The sequence below is a fragment of the Lissotriton vulgaris genome, chromosome 3_1 (genome assembly GCF_964263255.1).
Source record: "Lissotriton vulgaris chromosome 3_1, aLisVul1.2, whole genome shotgun sequence".
NCBI lineage: Eukaryota > Metazoa > Chordata > Amphibia > Caudata > Salamandridae > Lissotriton > Lissotriton vulgaris.
The window spans coordinates 984,651,379-984,674,364 of NC_141689.1; positions in this window are offsets into that span (position 1 = coordinate 984,651,379).

Genomic DNA, 22,986 nt, shown 5'->3' on the forward strand with positions numbered 1-22,986 from the left:
CCAGGAGGCGCATAAAGACTGGACAGGGGCCGAGTCCCCTGGTGTCCTGCTGGCTGATTTCTTCACGTTTGGGCTGCTCTCCCCCACCGGGGTTCCCAGGGACATTTCTCAGAGGCCGGGCTTGGCTCCGCCCCTCCCGCACATTGGACGACCGGCCAGGCTTGGCTCTGCCGGTCTAGCTCCATACTACATCCCCCAGCATCCTTAGGGGCGCGACGACGACGTGAGCAGGAGCGCACCAGGAGGCGCATAAAGACTGGACAGGGGCCGAGTCCCCTGGTGTCCTGCTGGCTGATTTCTTCACGTTTGGGCTGCTCTCCCCCACTGGGGTTCCCAGGGACATTTCTCCGAGGCCGGGCTTGGCTCCGCCCCTCCAGCACATTGGACGACCGGCCGAGCTTGGCTCTGCCGGTCTAGCTCCATACTACATCCCCCAGCATCCTTAGGGGCGCGACGACGACGTGAGCAGGAGCGTGCCAGGAGGCGCATAAAGACTGGAAAGGACCCTCGTCCCGCGAGGACGCTCGCGGGACGCGCCGGGCGAAGCCCGGGCAAAGGGCAGGCCCTCTGAGGCCCTCCGTGGACTGACGGGGCCGGGACGGGCCCCCTCCCTTGATCCTACTGTGAGAGGAGGTAGAGTCATTCTAATTACTAATTGGATATTATTTTGGTTCGATTAATCCTACTCTAATAATGTCACGCAAGGGGGGAACAAACATTGCTTCTGAGAGGGGCCTGTGCCAAGGGCTACAAGAGCATCACATGATTAGCACCAGCACACTGCCTACTGTTCATGAGATAGACTATAACTCTCCTTGCCACTCCTTAACCAGTATGCAATCTCCCTTACAAACTCCAGTAAGAGTGCAAAACCTGTCTTTGTTGGACGAATTAAACATCCTATGCAATACCAAGTACGCCGTAGTGGAATCACCCTCTCCTGTTAAAGGCACCAGCTCCTCAAGTACAAACGGCAGTTTACGGGATCCTCCCGTTTCAGCTAAGAAAGACAACATCCAAGATCCAGCCCTCCCTCGGCCTTTACCCACTAAAAGGAAGCATCATGAGGACAATCCCGAAGGGAATCATTCCCAATTACAAAAACTATCCATCCGTAAGTCCTACATTACCTGTCAACAACTCCCTACTACCATGGAGTCTGCAGACAAATCAGACGATACAATACTCTACCCTTAGTTGACTCTATTGACCCAGATCGAGCATCTTGTCAAAGCCATCATCTCTCCACTAGTTGAAAAAATCAATTCCATAGGGGAAAGGCTCTCAGGACTAGAGAATACAATCACGACCATTCTGACACCTATCAATAATAGGTAACATCTAACCATTCCCAACCACTTACAATCTTGGAAACATCTAAGCCAACTCCTAAACGTGTAAACGCCCAAATCACATCACAACCACTCAGAATTCCAGGCCCAATTGCACCCAAAGCCCCCTTCAAACCTGCTCCATCAAGGTTCACAGGGGTTAGAACAGAATCAAACAAACCACCTTGTATACACCTTCCTCCAGAAGCCGCGCCATATGTGTCCGTTCTTTCAGGAGTACCAGCACTTGCTCTTGGGAAAGCCGAAAGACAGCAGGACCTATTAAAAAAGGTAATATTTTGGTTGGGGAAAAATAGACCCCTACCACCGGATCAAGATGGTGGAATCCTGAGCGTTAGAAGGGTGGGCTGGCTGGACTCATTACCAAAAAACATTCCCGGGGACTTGGTACTGGTTAAATTCAGGAACAGGAACATCGTCCCATACCTAAGATCTTGCCTGCCCCAAGAAGGAGATGGCCCTATATGCACTTGGGATCTACTTAATTTTTATCCATGCACGCCAAACATCCCCCTGCTTAGACCAACTGTAGAGCACCACCATCCGCTGGGAAGAGGGGTTCGTGCATCCAGTGGCTTTAGTTTCTCCGCTCCCAATAGATGCGAACCATTATATAACTGTCGCAACTTTTGAGTGCTCTATGTATTACCACAGTCGATAGTGATAAACTGTACGAATAACATGTCTTATTATGGAACCCTGAGGTTGGGCATATGTCCTTTTAACTAGTAGTCATATTGTCATTGTATGTATGTATTCATTTTAAGACTGTTTTTATATGTACGCTTTTATGATTTTAAAACAAAATCGAATAAAGCATTATCGTATCGTACCGTTAAAATAAAGTTGGTCACAGAAAATGGTAAGGCGAAGGCACCGGAGACTCGACTGGGGTTGCTTGTGCTGCATATAAGTATGAGAGGAACCCAGCTATCTACTCTGTTCATACCTAAAGACCAACTGAATTGTTTTGATGTTTCTTAAATAGGCATTGATGTATTCCTAAAATAGGCAGGGGAGATAACAGCAAATTACACCAATGCTGTACATCTCATCTATATATATAAAAACGAAAGTATGTCTGTTTGTCCTTCATGCATTACCACACCATTCATCCGATCGCCATGAAACTTTGGGAGTTGTTGAGTACACTCCCGCGAAGGTTTCTGGCAAAAAAATAATAATAATTTGTTTAATATCGGCCTCGCGGGCCCCCAGTGCCCTCATAATCTTTACAATACTGAACGTTTACAGTTTACTGTGCAACTCACTTTTGCAATGACCATCAACAAAGCACAAGGACAATTGCTGCAAGTGTGTGGACTACATTTGGAGAATCCGTGCTTCTCAACTGTATGTGCCCAGCTCACGCGTCGGAAAACCTTCTGATTTATTTGTGTACGCACCAGACGGAAAAACAAAAAATACTGTGTATCCACAAGCACTTGAATAAATAAACAGAATTAAAACAACACTTTACAATGTTTTCCATATTAAAATGCATATGTTTCAATAAAAATTACACAATGTAAATTGAATATTATCATAACTAGTTTCCTTTCTTCTGAGATTGCAGCAACGCGCGACGTGTAAGTTAGTTGACAATAAAAGGGGTACCCAAAGAACAATACGCAGAGAAGATACTGCTATAATTACACTACTAAATTAACCTACTCAGGTATCACATTTCTAATCATCACTTAAATAAGCTGGCTGGTTACTAGTACACACAGTATGGACACTCAGTGTATCACCAAGCAATAATGATAATGAAGAGTAGTCTTACGAATGTGTGACACTAGAGAATTGGGGAGCTCGAGAATTTAAAAATTCTAATTGAAGGAACCAGGGCTTCAACAAAGATGTGCAGTTAATGTCCAACTATGGATGGATTCCAGATTAAGTCATCATGTTGATTACATAAAGAATGCCTGGGTTATGTAGGCATACTGTATGAATATATGTGTATAAATGTGTTAATATAACGTAGACTTAGCTGAAAAGCAAGAAGCCCTGACAGTATGGACGAGTGGTACAGGGGTTATTACTTGAATGAGGGGCTTCTCTCCGAGAGACATCATAGGTAGGGCTTGTAGCACGTCTAGTTACTTGTGTGCAAGATATTCCTTGAAGTTGAAGTGGTGTGAAGTGGGGGAGGGAGGGAGTGTATCTCTATCCTGGTCAGAATCAATGAGTGGTTGTCTGGCTGTTCCGTTTTTGGGTTCAGCACTGTATGTCTTGTTGAATAGGAATAACTGGTGTCACATTATAAGTGCTTGATGAGGCGGGTGTTGAGGTGAGACTTGGCAGTTGCGGAGTGAATTTGAGGTTCGTTGCATTAGCCAATCTTGAACTTGTAGTTGCCTGTTGCTTTGCCGGGCCTGAGTTTCAAGTAGGCCTTCAGCATCCAAGCTTGAATTTTGGAGAGGTGAGTGAATTCTTCATCCATGGCTACGATCAGCCGTAGGACATTGATTCTTAAGACATTAACAAGCCCCAGAATAAATGTTACATGGTCTACGCTCCATCTCTCTATTCCCTTAATGATGACTTTTTTTGACCTTTTTTCTTTTTACTTTCCCATTGTTCATGTTACCTGTGAATTCATTTCCCTTTCTTTCTGTGGCCAGATCTTGTGAAATATGGGAAAGAGACGGTTAGGTGACGGTTAGTGCAGCAGTGACGTAGGTAACGAGACTGGACAAGGGACTCTTTTCTACGTTGCATTTTGCTTGAAATAAAAAATAAAAAAAATGCTCCTGCATTCGGATTTTTGGTCTCTTTACAAAACCATCTTATTTATGTCGCCACTCCTACATGAGGTATGGATCAAACAAGAGACCATTACAACTCAGACAGCGTAGATCTTTTGCTAAACGACCCTCATCCTCAAGCCATCTGCGACCTGGTCACATTTTTTTTTAGCAAAGTCGACAAAATGCTAAGAGCCGTTGCTCCACCGGTCATTTCTGGACCTTAAAATTCCATTTTGTAGATCCCTCTGCAATATAACCTATAAATGCACGAAGCACCGCTTTACACGTAACCACGACGTGCGCCCTCAAAAAGTGCAATTCATCATTTGAAGGTTCTAAATATGCCCTCAAGGGCTACATGTTCAAAAACCTAGGAAAGTCGAGGGAAAAATGATTTCAGTACAGAACGACCTTATGCGTCAACGCCCCGGCACTTTAACTTGAAGAAATGTCAGATTGAGCTCCAAATGCACGAAAGAACCCACAGCTCAATACACTACAGTGACAGCAAATGTTTGGGGTAACATATTGACCGAAGTCTGTTCGAACTATTTGTAATAACAATTATTTTTGTATGCCTTTAATAATATGCCATGGCAATGTTTACCACCCTGATTTATTTATTAACGAGATGCATTTGAAATCTGCCTTTTATCACTCACCTGCATATTTTATAACTGCCTGGGCACCTAAGTGGGTCTCTTCCTTTCCCAGTTTTATATGTTTTATAAAAGTATATAACGGTCTCGTTACAAACTTGCAACGGCTTTTTTTAGCCGATTATGAATAAAATAAAATGCACTTGTGTCGCCACTCCTGAAGGGCTCACTGCACTTGGCAAAGGCCCTCTGACTCTGGTAGTGACAGCTCGACATTTGAGATTGGAACGGATGTTAATGGATTTCCATGAATTCCTGTGGTGAATGTCTGCACTGTTGCAATGTAAACAGTGTGTGCATGTGGATTCAGAAGAGGCCATTATTCTTAGAGTCAAGACCGTGCTTTGCCATGACAATAGAGACACTGTTACTGCTCCTTTGTGATGCAAAGTCAAAACACAGAAAAGGGCTTATGAGTGGACTGTTCATTTGATTACATTTGCATAAGCATCACAATGAACATCAGAACAATACTTGATGGTGCCATGGGTTCTGAGAAGGAACCGTGCCACTACTTTAAAACGTATCATTGCCACATGAAATAAATGCCGGTGTTGTTGTAAAGATCCATTTCTCTAGTTTCATAATGTTCATCCATTTAACACAAAGAGCTGCTCTTGTCTTTGTGGCCCAAAGGCTGCCATCATGTAGCTTCTTCTAAATACCGCTCGTTGGGTAGGTCAGAAAGCACACACGTGTGTTACAGGGAGAGTGTGAGGCTGGGTGTGACTTTTCAGTGTGGATTCGGCCATTTTGGTGATCAGCAACCATTTGTACTGGCTTTGAGAGATGGGAGACAATGACGAGAGCCTAATGTTTGGGAAGAATATGGGGAAACTTAGATCAAAACTGTACAATGTTCAAGACCAATGTTATCTTATTTTAAAACATAAATATTATTCCTGGCCATAGATGTATATGATTGATCTCACATTTTGCCTATGAAATGAGCCCACAGTGAAAAGCCCATTCTAATGCTTCGAGAGTAGTGCTTCACCTCAAAGCCCAATCTTGGATTCCAAGAACAATTCTAAGCCTCAAAGCCAAAACCTGTACTTAGAAACCAGTTCTACACTCCAGGGCCTACCCCTGGACCCAGAAATCAACACTACACTTTACTTAAAGATCAGTCCTCTGCTTCACCTATGGATTCAGAGATCATCCCTTCACTTTGCCCACGGATGCAAAGATCGGTATTATACTTCACCCATCGATGCTGAGATCAGTATTGCACCTATGGATGCAGTGATCAGTATTCCACCTATGGATGCAGTGATCAGTACTACCCTTCACTCATGGATGCAGAAATCAGTCCTACAACATGCAGCCCACTCTCGAACCCAGACACCAGCCTTCAATATCCACCCTGATTATGTACTCTGAGATCTTTATTTAATTCTGCCATTTGCTTCTAAAGAGGTAATAAATCGTTTTAGAAATATGTATTTAAATAGTTTTAGAAATATTTATTTAGTTGTTTTTGCTTTATTGGAGAGTTTAAAGGGACGTTGGGCCTGACTAAATGGGTATCAAATAGGTTCATAGAGAACAACCAATCAGGAACAACATAATATAGTAATAAGAGCTAAGATCAATATTAGGGTGCAGTATGGAGTGAAGTCAGGGGCAGGTGTTAAAATCTGGTGCTGAACTGAAACAGATAGATTTGAGAGATTTGTAAAACACTGTCAGATTTGGGCTGTTTATCATGAATTCTGGACGATATTTAAAAAGTCTATGAGGAAAACAGTAGAAAACATGGCGTACTTTAAAGACACAATCTGGATTTATTCATTGTGTGGGTACAATTTGAGTCCCCTGAAACAATGTGTGTAGCACAGAGTTAGGAAGTTAACATAAATTGACAGAATTGAACAGGATTCATCAACTTTAAACGTAGTCCAATGGGCCAATATAGGTTCACAATTATTGAGGAATTACAGACTGAATTCTTCGACCTAGAAACAAGCCATGATTTTGCATGAAGAATTACTTTCTTCCAGGCAGTGTCCATAGTCTGTACCTGCCAGGCTGTAACTGTCAGAATATCATCTTAAATGAATATAGCGTCCTAAAAAAGTTGCCAAAAATATTTACCCCAATGGAGATCGTAATAGAAAAGCTACAACTTACGGGCTGATATATTTTTGTAAATAATATTTATGGCACAATATTTATACAAGTATTCTGCATGCGATAGTCTGACATTAGGCCATACCAGCAATAAGGGCACTGCATCCATCATTGTAGAATAGGGCTTATGATGGCATAACAGTTCTAAAGTCTTCTATGTTGATTATTGATTTTACCTTATTGTTGCAAACACTAGAGGACAGACATGGCTATTTACCTGCCATGTAGTTGCAGGCCGACATGCAGGTCCGCCAAATAATCATAATCTAGCAGATGAGAATTGTGGGTTTATCCCAAGTTCTTTGATGTAATTGAGGCATCCTGCACATACAGTTACTGACGTTTTGCAGCTGAGCTGGAGAAATTAATTCACAAGTGGCTGCCATTTCAAGGGAAAAAAATCATCCAGAATTCCAGAATATCAAAGAAGGCTTCCAAATATAAAATACACTTCCTGGACGACATCTTCATGTATGGCCGGGAATTATACTGTTGCCTAATGCTATTTACTAGAATTTACTGGATTACCCAGTGATTGCACATGGAAGTTGACGAGCATAGGAGAGTGGGAAGGTCTTTGTAGATCCCCACAGGAAATGGTGGATGTGGTGGACATGGAGATGTTGAACTTTGTAAACACATTTATTAATAAGTGTAGGAAGGTGGATATCTGACTATGGTTACCCCCAAACTTTTTGCCTGGTGTTTAGCTGGTTTTTGACTTAGTTGGCCTGGGATCCTGCTATTCAGGGCCCCAGGCTGATTGCTCTCTCCTTGAAATGGACTCCATGTACCTTAGGTGCATAACACAATTGGAATTGGTTCACCTTATGAGCCCCTGTATCAGTGCACCATAGGTGCCCAGGGCATAGGTGTATCCAAGGCCTACCAGGGGCTGCAGCATGTATTGTGCCACCCCTGGCCTGGCCTCCATATTTGACACAACTGGCTGATCACTCAGCCGGGGTAAGTTGGTGTAATCACCTCTTACTTAGGTACAGTATGCCTGTGCCTAACCCTAAACTGGACACATATGTTCCTATCAGCCACTCCTATGGAAGGCCTCATCAATCCTGGAGGCAGAGTGCTTGGAAATATGTGAGATGGTGCTCTAGCATGAGCTGAGCCTGTCTGCAGCTGTCGGGAACCACTCCCTAAGCTGTTCCGGGATATTGCCATACCATATACTCTTAAGTGCATTATAATCCTCGCGGTTAAATGCTATCTTTGGTTTGGCTTTATCAAAACATGTCGAGTAAGGTGTCATACGAATTGGAATACTATCCCCTCGCCAGTTCTGGCGACGGGGATAGCATTCCACCCTTCTAGAGGGACACGACATGTGTGTAGCCTTAACCCCGGTTAAAGTTAAACAGAGCCTCAGCATCACAAAATGGATGCTGCCACCACAGACACATGTCTGACCTCCTGCTGCTGGGAGTCCTTCCAGCGAGGAGGGCCTGGACAAAGGGTTTCCTGCCTGGGGAGGTGCGAGCACCACCCCAGACAGGGTTTTGTGTATTGGGTAGGACAGGGCTGAATAGATTGAGACATGCCTGGGGCACACAAGGTGTCCCTGTGCATAAGCCAGCCCAAACCGGTTCTGGGGCTTTCCAGCCCCAGTCCTGGCGAGGAGCTGGACAAAGGAGAGGGGGTGTAACCACCCCCCTTCCTGGTCCCACCCATAGGGGAGGGACCTAGTAGGTGATCCACCCCTCAGATTGGAATAAGAGAGGGAGCAGTGCCATAGCACAGCAGATCATCCCGAAATCAACTTAAAACTAAGAAGAAGACTGGACTTCGACGTTCTGCTGCACAGAAGACTGAAGAAGAATCTCCCTTGTGGCCAAGGAGTGACCACCCTGTGAACACAGGTACCAACCAGCAACTCGACGTCTGCTTTGCCGCCGCCTCCCGCCGGAGACCGAGCCCAGAGCCCGACAAGAACCAGACTCCCAGACCTCTCAGAGCCCGATCCACAGTCCCTGCGAAGAAGGGACCCGTGGAGGCACCGAGTGACGTGGGACCGGACCTCTTGAAAGACACCCGAAAAGCTGACTGCGCAGCCTCTGAGGCATCCTCGACGTTGTGCTTTGGGGATTGAGAACCCCCACCACCGAGCAGCCCTTGCACCGAAGATCAGCCCTCCAGCATCTCCACGATCTGCGTGGGGCCCTTTTGCATTGTGCCACTCGACGCGCCATCCCGGCCACTAGCCACGCGGCCAGCGGCCATCTTGGCGACGAACCCGAAGATTTAAACAGCAGGTCTGGTTGCTCCAGACCTACCCAAGCTCCTGTGAAAAGGAGCACCCGCTCTGACCTTGCTGGTCCGAGTGAACAGCATCTTTCAACTTCTGCGTGGCTTGCATTTGCCAAGGCCTGTTTGCTCCGATCAGGTCGCCGACACCGCCAACAGCGAGAAGCCTACGTGGGACAGCTCGTGATCGACTCCTGGACGTTCTCGACCCCGGGTATCCACGTGGCTGCAGAAAGAAGCTACCCGACAACGCCTGTTTGCACCCGACATCACCTGGTTCCACTCTGGTTCCACGGCAGTCACTGGCTAGTGACTTTGAACACTGTCCCCTCTGCTTTCAGGTCTTCACATCTACAGATCCACCCTTGGATCCACCGGAACCCTTCTCATCGAGCCGCCTGCAGCATCTCCTGCTCCAAGCACCATCGACCAGCGTGACGAAACCCGACACATCTTCGACCCTGTGCACCCGCTTCCTGTGGGTGAGGTAACTCAGCTCCGCCGGTGCTCCTGCACTGGTACACATCCCAAGGGCCTGTGTTTTAAGTTTCAGCTCCGTAGGTCACTCGGAAGGTTCCTAACTTTCTAACTTTGTGCTTTTTACGCACCATAGACTTTGTATTGAGAAGTGCGTGCACTTTGGACACTGCACCCGAGTCCCGTGGGCCTTTCCCGACTTAGTTAACTCCAGTCTCGAATAGTTCCAGCGATTCCCAAGGCCCTAGGCCTCTTCACTTTCCTCCTGGTATCCCTTATACCACTTATTTAGTATATGGTTTAGGTGGCCCCTAGGGCTCATCCATATTGTGCAACTTTTGTATATTTTAAGCTGTCTTGTGATTTAACGCTTGTGCTTCTGTGCTCATAAAGAGTCCAGGGGATTTTAATAGTTAATAAATCAATATATATTTTCAATATATATCTGTGTGGTGTCCCTTTCATTTGGTATTCAAGGGGGTTGTGTGTGGTATAACAGCTGGCTTCACATGCCTTTCAGAGTTTAGCCTAAGACTGCTTTGTCCACGTTACCACTAGGATAACTGGTCTACAAGGTTGAATTACAACCATCATCATAAGGGTTGCTTGGCATGGTACAAAGTGATCACTAGAACTAGTGAGCATTATATACCAGGCCAACTTCTCACATTGGTGAGCAGCGGATTGGGATCTGAGCTTGCTGTTGTTTTACCATTACAATCTTTGAGATTATCATCTGAAAGATCACACAGGTACCTGCTAGGTACATATAAAACAAGACTAGTATACTTAAGTTCTACTGAACTTAGTTGTTGTAGAGCAAAGGGAGTAGCACACCCTAGCTACAACTACTAGATAGGTTTAGTAGGTAAACACCAGTGTAGGTAGATTGCAACATATCCACCCACACTAGAGCAATGTCTGGAACAGAGGGGTCCAGTGGACTTACTCCTGTTGAGAGTGACCCTCCAAGGGCACCATCCCAGTTTGCTATTTTTCCCTTTAAGGAATTAAGACAGCTTTGTGTCTTAAGGGGTCTGAAGACAGGGCCTTCCCCTACTACAGACCACCTAAGAGAGCTCTTGGATCAGTCTGAGGCTCTAAAGACCTCTAAAGCAAACCCCACAGGGGACGCTGAAGGAGGCCATCCTTCAGAGGATGACACTGTAGACCCCCCTGCCCCTATCATCCTAGTAGATGAGGATGCCTCCACCACTGGAGCTCCTCAAGTAGATATAGAGGAAGAGGAAGAAGAAGAGGAGGAGGAGGTGGAAAGCAGTGAGTCAGATGATGACAGAGATAGTCAGGTGCTGGTCAGTAGACTGAACCAGGCTAACTTAAGTCAACTTGGGAATGAATCAGGTAACAACCCATTCAGACCCTCAGGTGGACTTAACCAGGGCCATAGGAGGAGGAGGCATCACTCAGGTGAATCCAATACCTCCCATGTCTCTAGAGGCTCTCATGGTCACTCCAGAAAGGAGATGACTAGCCCTCAGAGAAGGGAACATGAGGCCAAAATGAGAGAGGCTGAGCTTAGGATCCAGAGGCAAGAGTTAGAGGTTGCCCTGGCTAAGGAGAAACTTGCTAGAGCAAGACAGCCTAGAGAGAGTGGATTAGGATCCACTGGTGGCAGCACTATCCAGAAGGATAAAGACAGGTCCTTTGATACAAGAAACCTGAGTAAGATTGTGCCCCCCTACAAAGCTGGGGATGATATCCATAAATGGATTACTGCAATGGAGAGAGCCTGCATGGTACAGCAGATCCCTCAGGAGCAGTGGGCAGCAATCTTGTGGCTCTCCTTTGAAGGTAGAGGCAGAGACAGACTCCTCACAGTTAGTGATGAGGATTCTAGAAACTACATGGTCCTGAAGAGTGCTCTGATTGATGGGTTAGGCTTAACCACTGAACAGTACAGGTTAATGTTCAGAGATACCCAGAAGACACAGACTCAGGACTGGTCTGAATTTGTTGAATGTGCCACTAAGGCTCTGGAGGGCTGGTTGCTGGGAAGTAAGGTTACTGACTATACAGGATTGTATAATTTAATTATGAGAGAGCAAATCTTAAGTAATTGTCAAAATCAGCTTCTACATCAGCACCTGGTTGACTCTGATCTGACCTCCCCACAAGAATTGGGTAGGAGGGCAGACAAATGGGTCAGAACCAGGATCAGGCCTAAGAACCAGGGTGGTGACCAAAAGAAAGAGACTACCAAGCCTCAAGAGAAGGGTGGGGATAAAAGTAAGGAAAAGACTTCCCCAGGGCCCCAAAACTCCAAGAATGGGGGTGGGTCCCAAGACACTTCTTCAACCCAGAAAAAGCCTTATTGTCATACCTGTAAACAGGTTGGGCATTACAAAACAGACAGCTGTTGTCCCAAGAATGGCAATAAAGAGAATATACCTCCAGGTAAGGCTCCAACACCTCCTGTCACTGTTAGCAGTGGTCCCCCAGGTGGTGGGAGCACCCCCAAGAATTTGGGTGGGTTTACTTTTGGAGGAAAGGTGGACTCTGGCCTATCCAGGTCCCCTAACTCAGATACTCTTGTCTATGAGACTGGCATGGGGTTTGCCAATTTCACTGCTTGCCCAAACACTTTGAGCAAGTATAGACAGGAGCCCCTCATCAATGGCTTGAAAGTTGAGGCCTTCAGAGACACAGGGGCTAGCATCACCATGGTGGCTGAATGTCTAGTCCCCTCAAGGCAACTTTTACCTGATGCCCGATATCAGGTGACAAACATTGATGGCATAGAAACCAATCATCCCATGGCCGTAGTCAATCTTAGCTGGGGAGGTGTCACTGGCCCAAAGAGAGTGGCAGTGTCAGCAAACTTGCCTGTAGATTGCCTACTGGGTAATGATTTGGAAATCTCAGCCTGGGCTGAGGTTGAACAGCAAACCCATTCTAGAATGGTAAATCTCAATGGAAAGGTTAGTGGGGCTGTGATGGCTACAGCCCCAATCCAAGATGTCCTTCCTGAAAAGGTTGGGAGGGCTGAGCAAACCTCAGCCCCATCTTTAGATAACTTCCCTCCTGAAAAGAGTAGCAGGGCTGTACTGGTAACAGCCCATACCCAAACTGAGTCTCCTCCTGAAAAGGTTGGTGGGGCTGTGATGGCCACAGCCCAAACTCAAACTGATACATGGGTAGTGAAGCCTGAAATGATGGATCACTCCACCCAAACAGAGAGCATTGAGGAGGAAGAGAAATCTCCCTCCCACCAGACTTTAGGAAAGGATCAGCCTCCTCAGGGAACTGATCTTACCCCTGATGAAGGAACTGTCCCAGAGGTTGTTAGGCCTGGCCTGACAGAGCCTCTGATGGCAGTGGACCCTTCTCAGGAGGGACCCAGTCTGGAGCAGGTAACCTGCCCCTCTCTACCTTGCCTTACTCAGCCCAGGGCTGCAGAGGACAAGAAGGACAGTGAGACCCAAAGGGCCCCCTGTCAAATAAAGCACCCCCATCAACAGATTAGGGGCACCAAAACTAGTAGCCCTAGTGAGGTGAAAACTTTAAAAACTCCTGAGGGATCCCCCTTAAAAGTAGTTAGGGACCTCCCCCAGATGGATATTGTTGGGCACAGCCAAACCTGGGACCAAAAGGCCCCAAACCTGACCTGTCCCTCCAGTAAGCCAAACAGAGGGACCCAGCCTCCAGCTTTAGGTAGCCAGAGGTTGACCCTGAGAGCACAGTGCAACTCAGTCAGAGAAAGAAAGGCACACATGGTGGAGAGTGATTGGAGGAAGCTGAGCCCTACAGAGGATACTCACTTCAGTACTCCATCCCAACACCAGCCTTTGACTTTGCAAAGACACACCACAGGTAGAGATTCCCTATGGTGGAGACCCTCAGATACCCTTAGGGTGAGGGATTGCTTAGTGGACCATGAGACAGGGGGTTACCAAGCCAGAGCTGGTACTTCCTTATATGGCCACTTAGGCAATATAGGCTTACCTGGTCAAGGATAGCCTTATCTCCTTTCGTTTGGGGGGGGGTTATGTAGGAAGGTGGATATCTGACTATGGTTACCCCCAAACTTTTTGCCTGGTGTTTAGCTGGTTTTTGACTTAGTTGGCCTGGGATCCTGCTATTCAGGGCCCCAGGCTGATTGCTCTCTCCTTGAAATGGACTCCATGTACCTTAGGTGCATAACACAATTGGAATTGGTTCACCTTATGAGCCCCTGTATCAGTGCACCATAGGTGCCCAGGGCATAGGTGTATCCAAGGCCTACCAGGGGCTGCAGCATGTATTGTGCCACCCCTGGCCTGGCCTCCATATTTGACACAACTGGCTGATCACTCAGCCGGGGTAAGTTGGTGTAATCACCTCTTACTTAGGTACAGTATGCCTGTGCCTAACCCTAAACTGGACACATATGTTCCTATCAGCCACTCCTATGGAAGGCCTCATCAATCCTGGAGGCAGAGTGCTTGGAAATATGTGAGATGGTGCTCTAGCATGAGCTGAGCCTGTCTGCAGCTGTCGGGAACCACTCCCTAAGCTGTTCCGGGATATTGCCATACCATATACTCTTAAGTGCATTATAATCCTCGCGGTTAAATGCTATCTTTGGTTTGGCTTTATCAAAACATGTCGAGTAAGGTGTCATACGAATTGGAATACTATCCCCTCGCCAGTTCTGGCGACGGGGATAGCATTCCACCCTTCTAGAGGGACACGACATGTGTGTAGCCTTAACCCCGGTTAAAGTTAAACAGAGCCTCAGCATCACAAAATGGATGCTGCCACCACAGACACATGTCTGACCTCCTGCTGCTGGGAGTCCTTCCAGCGAGGAGGGCCTGGACAAAGGGTTTCCTGCCTGGGGAGGTGCGAGCACCACCCCAGACAGGGTTTTGTGTATTGGGTAGGACAGGGCTGAATAGATTGAGACATGCCTGGGGCACACAAGGTGTCCCTGTGCATAAGCCAGCCCAAACCGGTTCTGGGGCTTTCCAGCCCCAGTCCTGGCGAGGAGCTGGACAAAGGAGAGGGGGTGTAACCACCCCCCTTCCTGGTCCCACCCATAGGGGAGGGACCTAGTAGGTGATCCACCCCTCAGATTGGAATAAGAGAGGGAGCAGTGCCATAGCACAGCAGATCATCCCGAAATCAACTTAAAACTAAGAAGAAGACTGGACTTCGACGTTCTGCTGCACAGAAGACTGAAGAAGAATCTCCCTTGTGGCCAAGGAGTGACCACCCTGTGAACACAGGTACCAACCAGCAACTCGACGTCTGCTTTGCCGCCGCCTCCCGCCGGAGACCGAGCCCAGAGCCCGACAAGAACCAGACTCCCAGACCTCTCAGAGCCCGATCCACAGTCCCTGCGAAGAAGGGACCCGTGGAGGCACCGAGTGACGTGGGACCGGACCTCTTGAAAGACACCCGAAAAGCTGACTGCGCAGCCTCTGAGGCATCCTCGACGTTGTGCTTTGGGGATTGAGAACCCCCACCACCGAGCAGCCCTTGCACCGAAGATCAGCCCTCCAGCATCTCCACGATCTGCGTGGGGCCCTTTTGCATTGTGCCACTCGACGCGCCATCCCGGCCACTAGCCACGCGGCCAGCGGCCATCTTGGCGACGAACCCGAAGATTTAAACAGCAGGTCTGGTTGCTCCAGACCTACCCAAGCTCCTGTGAAAAGGAGCACCCGCTCTGACCTTGCTGGTCCGAGTGAACAGCATCTTTCAACTTCTGCGTGGCTTGCATTTGCCAAGGCCTGTTTGCTCCGATCAGGTCGCCGACACCGCCAACAGCGAGAAGCCTACGTGGGACAGCTCGTGATCGACTCCTGGACGTTCTCGACCCCGGGTATCCACGTGGCTGCAGAAAGAAGCTACCCGACAACGCCTGTTTGCACCCGACATCACCTGGTTCCACTCTGGTTCCACGGCAGTCACTGGCTAGTGACTTTGAACACTGTCCCCTCTGCTTTCAGGTCTTCACATCTACAGATCCACCCTTGGATCCACCGGAACCCTTCTCATCGAGCCGCCTGCAGCATCTCCTGCTCCAAGCACCATCGACCAGCGTGACGAAACCCGACACATCTTCGACCCTGTGCACCCGCTTCCTGTGGGTGAGGTAACTCAGCTCCGCCGGTGCTCCTGCACTGGTACACATCCCAAGGGCCTGTGTTTTAAGTTTCAGCTCCGTAGGTCACTCGGAAGGTTCCTAACTTTCTAACTTTGTGCTTTTTACGCACCATAGACTTTGTATTGAGAAGTGCGTGCACTTTGGACACTGCACCCGAGTCCCGTGGGCCTTTCCCGACTTAGTTAACTCCAGTCTCGAATAGTTCCAGCGATTCCCAAGGCCCTAGGCCTCTTCACTTTCCTCCTGGTATCCCTTATACCACTTATTTAGTATATGGTTTAGGTGGCCCCTAGGGCTCATCCATATTGTGCAACTTTTGTATATTTTAAGCTGTCTTGTGATTTAACGCTTGTGCTTCTGTGCTCATAAAGAGTCCAGGGGATTTTAATAGTTAATAAATCAATATATATTTTCAATATATATCTGTGTGGTGTCCCTTTCATTTGGTATTCAAGGGGGTTGTGTGTGGTATAACAGCTGGCTTCACATGCCTTTCAGAGTTTAGCCTAAGACTGCTTTGTCCACGTTACCACTAGGATAACTGGTCTACAAGGTTGAATTACAACCATCATCATAAGGGTTGCTTGGCATGGTACAAAGTGATCACTAGAACTAGTGAGCATTATATACCAGGCCAACTTCTCACAATAAGGAAGTATCTGTGAGTGAGAAAGGAACTGATTTAGAAGATTTTCATAGCGGCTCAACATCTCCAAAAGAGTGCCATGATCAACCTGGCCAATGAGTGCTACCAATTCGTGCTATTACTGAGTATGTGCAAGTCGAAGTTTGGAAAACGGCTGCCTCCCTGATAGTTTTTGGTGGGAAGCCAAATTGACAGGAGCCATCACAACTTTCTCTGTCAATTTGTCAAAAAGTGGATATTTGAGATCAGTCTTAGGTTAAGGAGGTCTAATGGGTGCATATATTTTTTGTTTGAATGTTAAAAAAAGTTATCCTTATTTTAAGATAAAGAGGATAATCTGAGAGAAAGGTGTAATGATCAACTTAACAAGAAATCAGCCACGTCATCAGCGTACTCATTTTGATGTTTACTCTTTCCAACTATGACTCCAAAGAATTACAGACTCTCAAATAGATTTTGTTAGTTTATTACAAAGACAAGAACAGTTGGACATACAGGCACCTCAAGATGAGGGTGTAGAAATACATTGGAACTAATACAAAGCCGATCCTACGGGTGAAATTAGGACGATGCAGCATGCACAGAATAACCAGTTCCAGAATCAGGATACAGAAAATGATGGCACCAACATCAAGATTCCACTTCAAGGGAGGTTTGTAGGAATAAAGCATTAGTCTGTCCCTTCTCTACCACCATCATGACATCCCTACTTAGTATTTCCCAGGGCAAGATCCATAAAAGGTGTCAGCATGTGAAGGCTTCCGAAGAAATTCACTCACATTGAATGGGTCAAGTAGCATAAAGCTGCGGAGCTCGTTCTTAGATGCTCTCTAACTCAAGGCAAGGCAAAGTCTCCCCAGACACTGACCCTACCTTAGATGCTTTACTTCAAGTTGCATTGTGGCATCACACCATCCAGTCAAGCCACCTCCTTGTAGGTAACTTTCAACATGGCAGCGATGCTCCCATGCCTGGGCTAGATGACCTTGATTCCTTGGATTACTCCAATGAGAAAGTAAAACAGTTCTTTATTATAAGTTCAATGAATCCTCTCCTCCCTAAGCCTAACTCCTAAAACAAAGACATTATTCTAACTAACAAAGATGAATTCTCCACTGCAACAGAAACGTGAAAATAACAAATTCAACATGCACATGAAATTCACTTGCGAGCCTAATACGAGAGCTTCCAGGGGAAACAAAAATTCACGGCCTACAGAAATTGGGCAACATAAGAAATGGCACAAAGGCCTCATGAAACTACACATGTGAGATAAACACTATTTATGGTGCATTTCTAAATTAATATTTTACACCAGCACATCAAATATGTGAATAATGGTCAGCATCCTGTACGAATTCTGCATGTTACTGTTTTCAGTTAAAGACACATAGGTGCGAGGAGCTTAGCGGGCGACCAAGATGGCCGCGTAAGCTCGGAGCTCCGTGGACCGTCCGATCCACCGCAATTATCCTGTCTAGAATCCTGGTCCACGTTGGTGGCATTGTATGGCTGGCGGCCTGCTGAGGCGGGGGCTGCGATCGGATTCCAAATCGGTGGCTCCTGAGTGAAGTTACGTCGAGCTGAACTCCGCTCCGTAACGGTGCCATTGTCTGTCCGGAATTCGTCACTTCGCCACTTCGCTCGATAGCACGGAAGGGGCCTTGCCTGCCATCTCCTGGGTGCAGTCGCTGTGATCTGGCCTTGCCCTGGTCGACCTGACTGGGGTTTTTCCTGATCTGATTGACTCCTGGCTGTGGACCCTGGCCTGAGACCTCCGGTCCTTTGTTCTCGGGGACCCAACATGGCGGGCAGAGGCGATTCGGAGAGGGCATCTAATAAAGGCAGTCGTGGCAAATCACAGACGCAGAACAACCGCATGGAGCGGTATGTTAACCTCAAATCGCCACCCACGTCGGGCGCGGTCTCCAAGGGGACCCCAGCTACTGCCCTCCCGGACGGATCGGATCCTACTCTGACGGACATTATGGGTGCCATCGCCAGTCTCCGTGCTGACGCACAACACCAGCACGAGATCCTGTCTCACAAGGTGGATTCTATGGCCATCGACATTGCTCTGATCAGGACCGACTTGGGCAAGACGAACGACCGTGTGAGAGCGCTGGACATTAAGACCACTAGTCTGACCTCGGATGTCTCTGAACTGCAAACGGAGGTCCGGAACCTACGATCGGCTGCCGATCAGTTCTCGAAACGGCTGGAGGACTTTGAGGGGCGAGCCAGGCGGCAGAACGTTCGCTTAGTGGGTGTTCCGGAAGGGGCCGAGGATGGAGCGGTGGACCTCTTTGTGGAGGAATTGGTCAAGACGCATTTGGCGCCCTCTGGACTGAGCAACTTCTTTTCGGTGGAACGGGCCCACCGTGTACCGGGTGGTCCACCTAAAACGGGGGCGACGCCACGACCCATTGTGGCGCGCCTTCTTACCTTCAGGGATCGAGATGCGATCCTCCAGGCGTCCAGATCGCACGGTCCACTGCACTACCAGAACGCGGAGGTGCATTTTTACCCTGACTTCACCAGACAGGTGCAGCGCCAAAGGCTGAGTTACGCAGGAGTCAAGAGACGCCTCAGGGACATGGGTCTCAAATACTCGATGCAATTCCCTGCGAAGCTCCGTGTGGAATATAAGGGCCGCGCATACTTTTTTGACTACCCGGACAATGTGAGCGAGTGGCTGGACACTGTAACACCAGAACGGGAAGAGCGAGAGGAAGATGTTGGAGGCGCCTCGGGCGGAGCGGAACGGCAGGAATGAACTGGGAGCCGGGGCTGCCCTTGCCTCGAATGACCGCCGGACTACTGTTTTGGTGTGATTATTCTCTCCTTTATTCATATGGTGGGTGGCGGGACGATTCCACGGGGATTCCTTCCTCCTCTGGGTCTTTGGTAGAATAGTTAATGGGGCGACAGGCACACTGCAGGTTGGGAGGGCTTTTTAGTCTAACGCAGGGGTGCAGGGTGGGGGGTTGGTTGGGTACAGTTCTTGTTTGTTGTGTGTTTCTTCTTTCTTCTTTTTTGTGGCACACGGACAATGGTGATCCTGGACTTTTATTGATGCAAGTGTCTTTGGGTGATGGGTGGGGCGGGTGGTGGAGGGATGAGGGGTAGGGTGCTGAAGATTCTTAGTTGGAACGTTAACGGGTTGGGTGATCGCATCAAGAGAGGGGTGGTTATTCAACTGGTTAAACGGCATAAGCCGGATGTTGTACTTTTGCAAGAGACGCACTTGGTGGGTAATGCCTGTAAAGCCCTGGACCGCAAAGGTTATAAAATGGTGGCCCATTCGGGGTTCTCTTCCGGCTCCAGGGGGGCGGGGATTCTTGTGCGCTCATCCCTTCCCTTAGAGATAGATACCACTTTGATAGATGATAGGGGGAGGTACGCCGCGGTGTCCGGGAGATGGGAAGGGCGTTCCCTCACGTTGTTGTCTGTGTACGTCCCCCCAGGGCTGCAGTCCAGTACTTTTCGAGACCTTGGTGGTGCCATTTTGTCTATGCCGGTTGGTCGTTTGATAGTGGGGGGCGACTTTAATTCGGTTTGCTCTGGGCTCCTTGATCGCCAGCCGCCTCGCGACCTACGTGGACCGCAAATGTGGCTGCCGTCCTTCCTAGATTCTACTGGGCTGGTGGATACGTGGCGGCTTCTGCACCCCACGCTTTGTCAATTCTCTTTCTTGTCGGGTGCGCACGGGAGTCTCTCGCGGATTGACTATGTCCTTACGCTGGCCTCGGACGCACTGGCTGTGTCGGAGGCCCGCTTCCTTGCCCGTGGCATTTCTGATCATTCCCCGCTATGGGTCTCCTTTGACTTTGGCGTGACTCTGTCGGAACGCCCGGCGGCGGTCAATCCTTGGTATTTTCGCGATTTTAAGACCCGCACCCTTTTGGCCAAATCTATCGACCTTTACTTTATCGAAAATGTGGGCTCGGTGGAGTCGGCCGTCACACTGTGGGAGGCTTTTAAGACGGTGCTCCGTGGAGAGGCCCAGGCACTCATTGCGGTCACCCGCCGTGAGAGAGACTCGGCTATGCTGGCTGTTGAACAGGAGGTGCTACACCTCGAGACCCAGCTGCGCTCCGGCCCTGACCCTTTGGCCCTCCACAATCTCTCGTTGAAACAAGCGGAGTACCAAGCTTTGGCCACGGACGCCGCTCTTGTCCTCGCCAAGGAACAGCAAGGCCGCATCTACGATGTGGGTGATAAAGCCGGGAAACTGTTGGCATGGCTCGATAAGAGAGAGATGGCCAGCCGAGTGGTGCCGGAGCTCCTTGGTGGGGACGGTACGATCCTGACGGACCCCAGCGCCATTGTGGACTCTTTCGCGGACTACTTCCGCGGAGTCTATGAGTCTGTCTCGGAGTTCTCGGAGGCGGACACGACGACCTTCCTCGCTGATGTCGACCTCCCCAGTCTCTCCGAGGAAGAAAGGGAAGACCTGGATAGGGACATCACCGCGGACGAGATTGACCTTGCTATCCGCTCCCTTAATTCGGGCAAGGCTTCTGGGCCCAATGGAATTCCAGTGGAGCTGTATAAAATCCGATCGGATGCGGTTTCCCCGTACCTCCGCAAGATGTACCTTGAATCCTTTGAAAGAGGCTCCCTTCCCCTGGACCAGCGACTGGCTACCATCGTGGTCATCCACAAGGAAGGTAAACCACGGGACGTATGTCGTTCTTACCGTCCTATTTCCCTCCTTAACGTGGAACCCAAGGTCCTTGCCAAACTCCTGGCTAATCGGTTAATTGGCGTTATTAGCGACCTCGTGCATCCCGATCAATCTGGATTCATTCCCCACCGTAACACCGCCCTGAACTTGCGCCGCCTTCATGGGGTTATGGCCCGGGCCCACACTCTCAAAGATCCGGCGGTGTTGGCGTCCCTGGACGCCACCATGGCCTTTGATTCACTAGAATGGCCTTACTTATGGGCGGTTCTGGCTAAATTCGGATTCGGACCGGTCTTCATCAGCTGGGTGAAGCTCCTCTATGCGGACCCGATGGCCAATGTCACGGTCAATGGTCGCCTGTCAGCGCCCTTCCCTTTGCGCCGTGGCACAAGGCAGGGTTGTCCCTTGTCCCCCCTGTTGTTTGCTCTGGCTCTTGAACCCCTTGCGGCACAGCTGCGCTCCCATCCCGACCTGAGAGGTATTGAATGGGCCCCCGGCTTTGAGGACAGGGTCTCTCTATACGCTGATGACATCCTGTTATACATGTCTTCGCCGGGTAGATCCCTTATTGTGGCCTGCGATGTCATCAAACTGTTTGGGCGATACTCCGGCCTGGTTATTAACTGGGCCAAGTCGTCCCTCTATGTCCTCAAAGGGGATACCCCGCGCCTCCCCGGGGGCTGCGGCATCCAGATTGCGTCGCGCGGCTTTAAATATCTGGGCATATACATATCCAGTAACGCCAAGCTCCGGTATGACAATAATCTGCTCCCTCCTCTTCAGAGGCTGCGACGGGACGTCGAAAGCTGGTGCCACCTGCCACTCTCTCTCCTGGGCCGTGCTGCCCTTTTTAAGATGATGGCACTTCCCAGATTTCTCTATGCACTACAGAATGCGCAGGACCCTGTCCCGGCCCGATACTTCCGCGACATCGAAGGCCTTCTTCGTAACCTCCTTTGGGAGGGCCGCCCCCGTGTGGCCCTCCACAAACTCACGCTTCCTTGGTATGATGGGGGCATAGCCCTCCCGGATGTGCGCCGGTACTATTGGTCGTCGCAGCTCGCTGCCCTGTACCATGGTTTCTACGGCCCAGTGGAGAACCAGTGGAGAACCCTGGATACGCCATGGACAGATGGCTGATGGGCGGCGGGAATTATTATCGTGCCCTATATTCCAGGTCCTTTGACCGCAGACTGACAGGCCCCACCCGCACGGCGGTTCGCATTTGGAAAACGGTTACCAAGGCGCAGGGATGGCAGGGCAGGCTCACGAAGTTCACTCCCCTCTTTGACTCCGACATCCTGGGTAGGCTGTGGCACACCAAAGGGTTTGGTCTGAGTAAATTCTGATTAGAGCATTGAGAATGCAAGCTTAGAACTTAATCCATCTAGGATAATATATTGTTCATTGGTATTTTGCCTAATTCAGGATAGCACACATTTTAGAAGCACCCCGGAGTATGAATATATGTAATGAACTACCCATGCCCTTTGTACGCTCATACAGTGCTGCATACATGCAGGGCTGGACTGGGAACCCAAAGAGGGCCTGGCAATTTTGTCAGACCAGCCCACAGGGGAGAGGGGGATGCAAGTGTAAGGCACTACTGTAGGCCAATGTGGCAGCTCCACTGCAAAACCAGCCCCTAGTAACAAAAACGGCCCTCCCCACTGCAAAACCAGCCCCCACCCTTCCAGCCTCCCGGAGAGACACCCGATGCCCGCTATTACCAGTCCAGCCCTGCATATATGTCATGTCAGCTAGTGTCTATTCAAACTAGGATCAAGTGGAAGGATGAGTCTAGATAATGGATATTCTATGGATTCTGAAGCAGCAATCTCCACCTGTATGTCCCTGCAGTGGGGACTAAGCCTCACCCGCCCCTTCCTTTACCCTGGACTA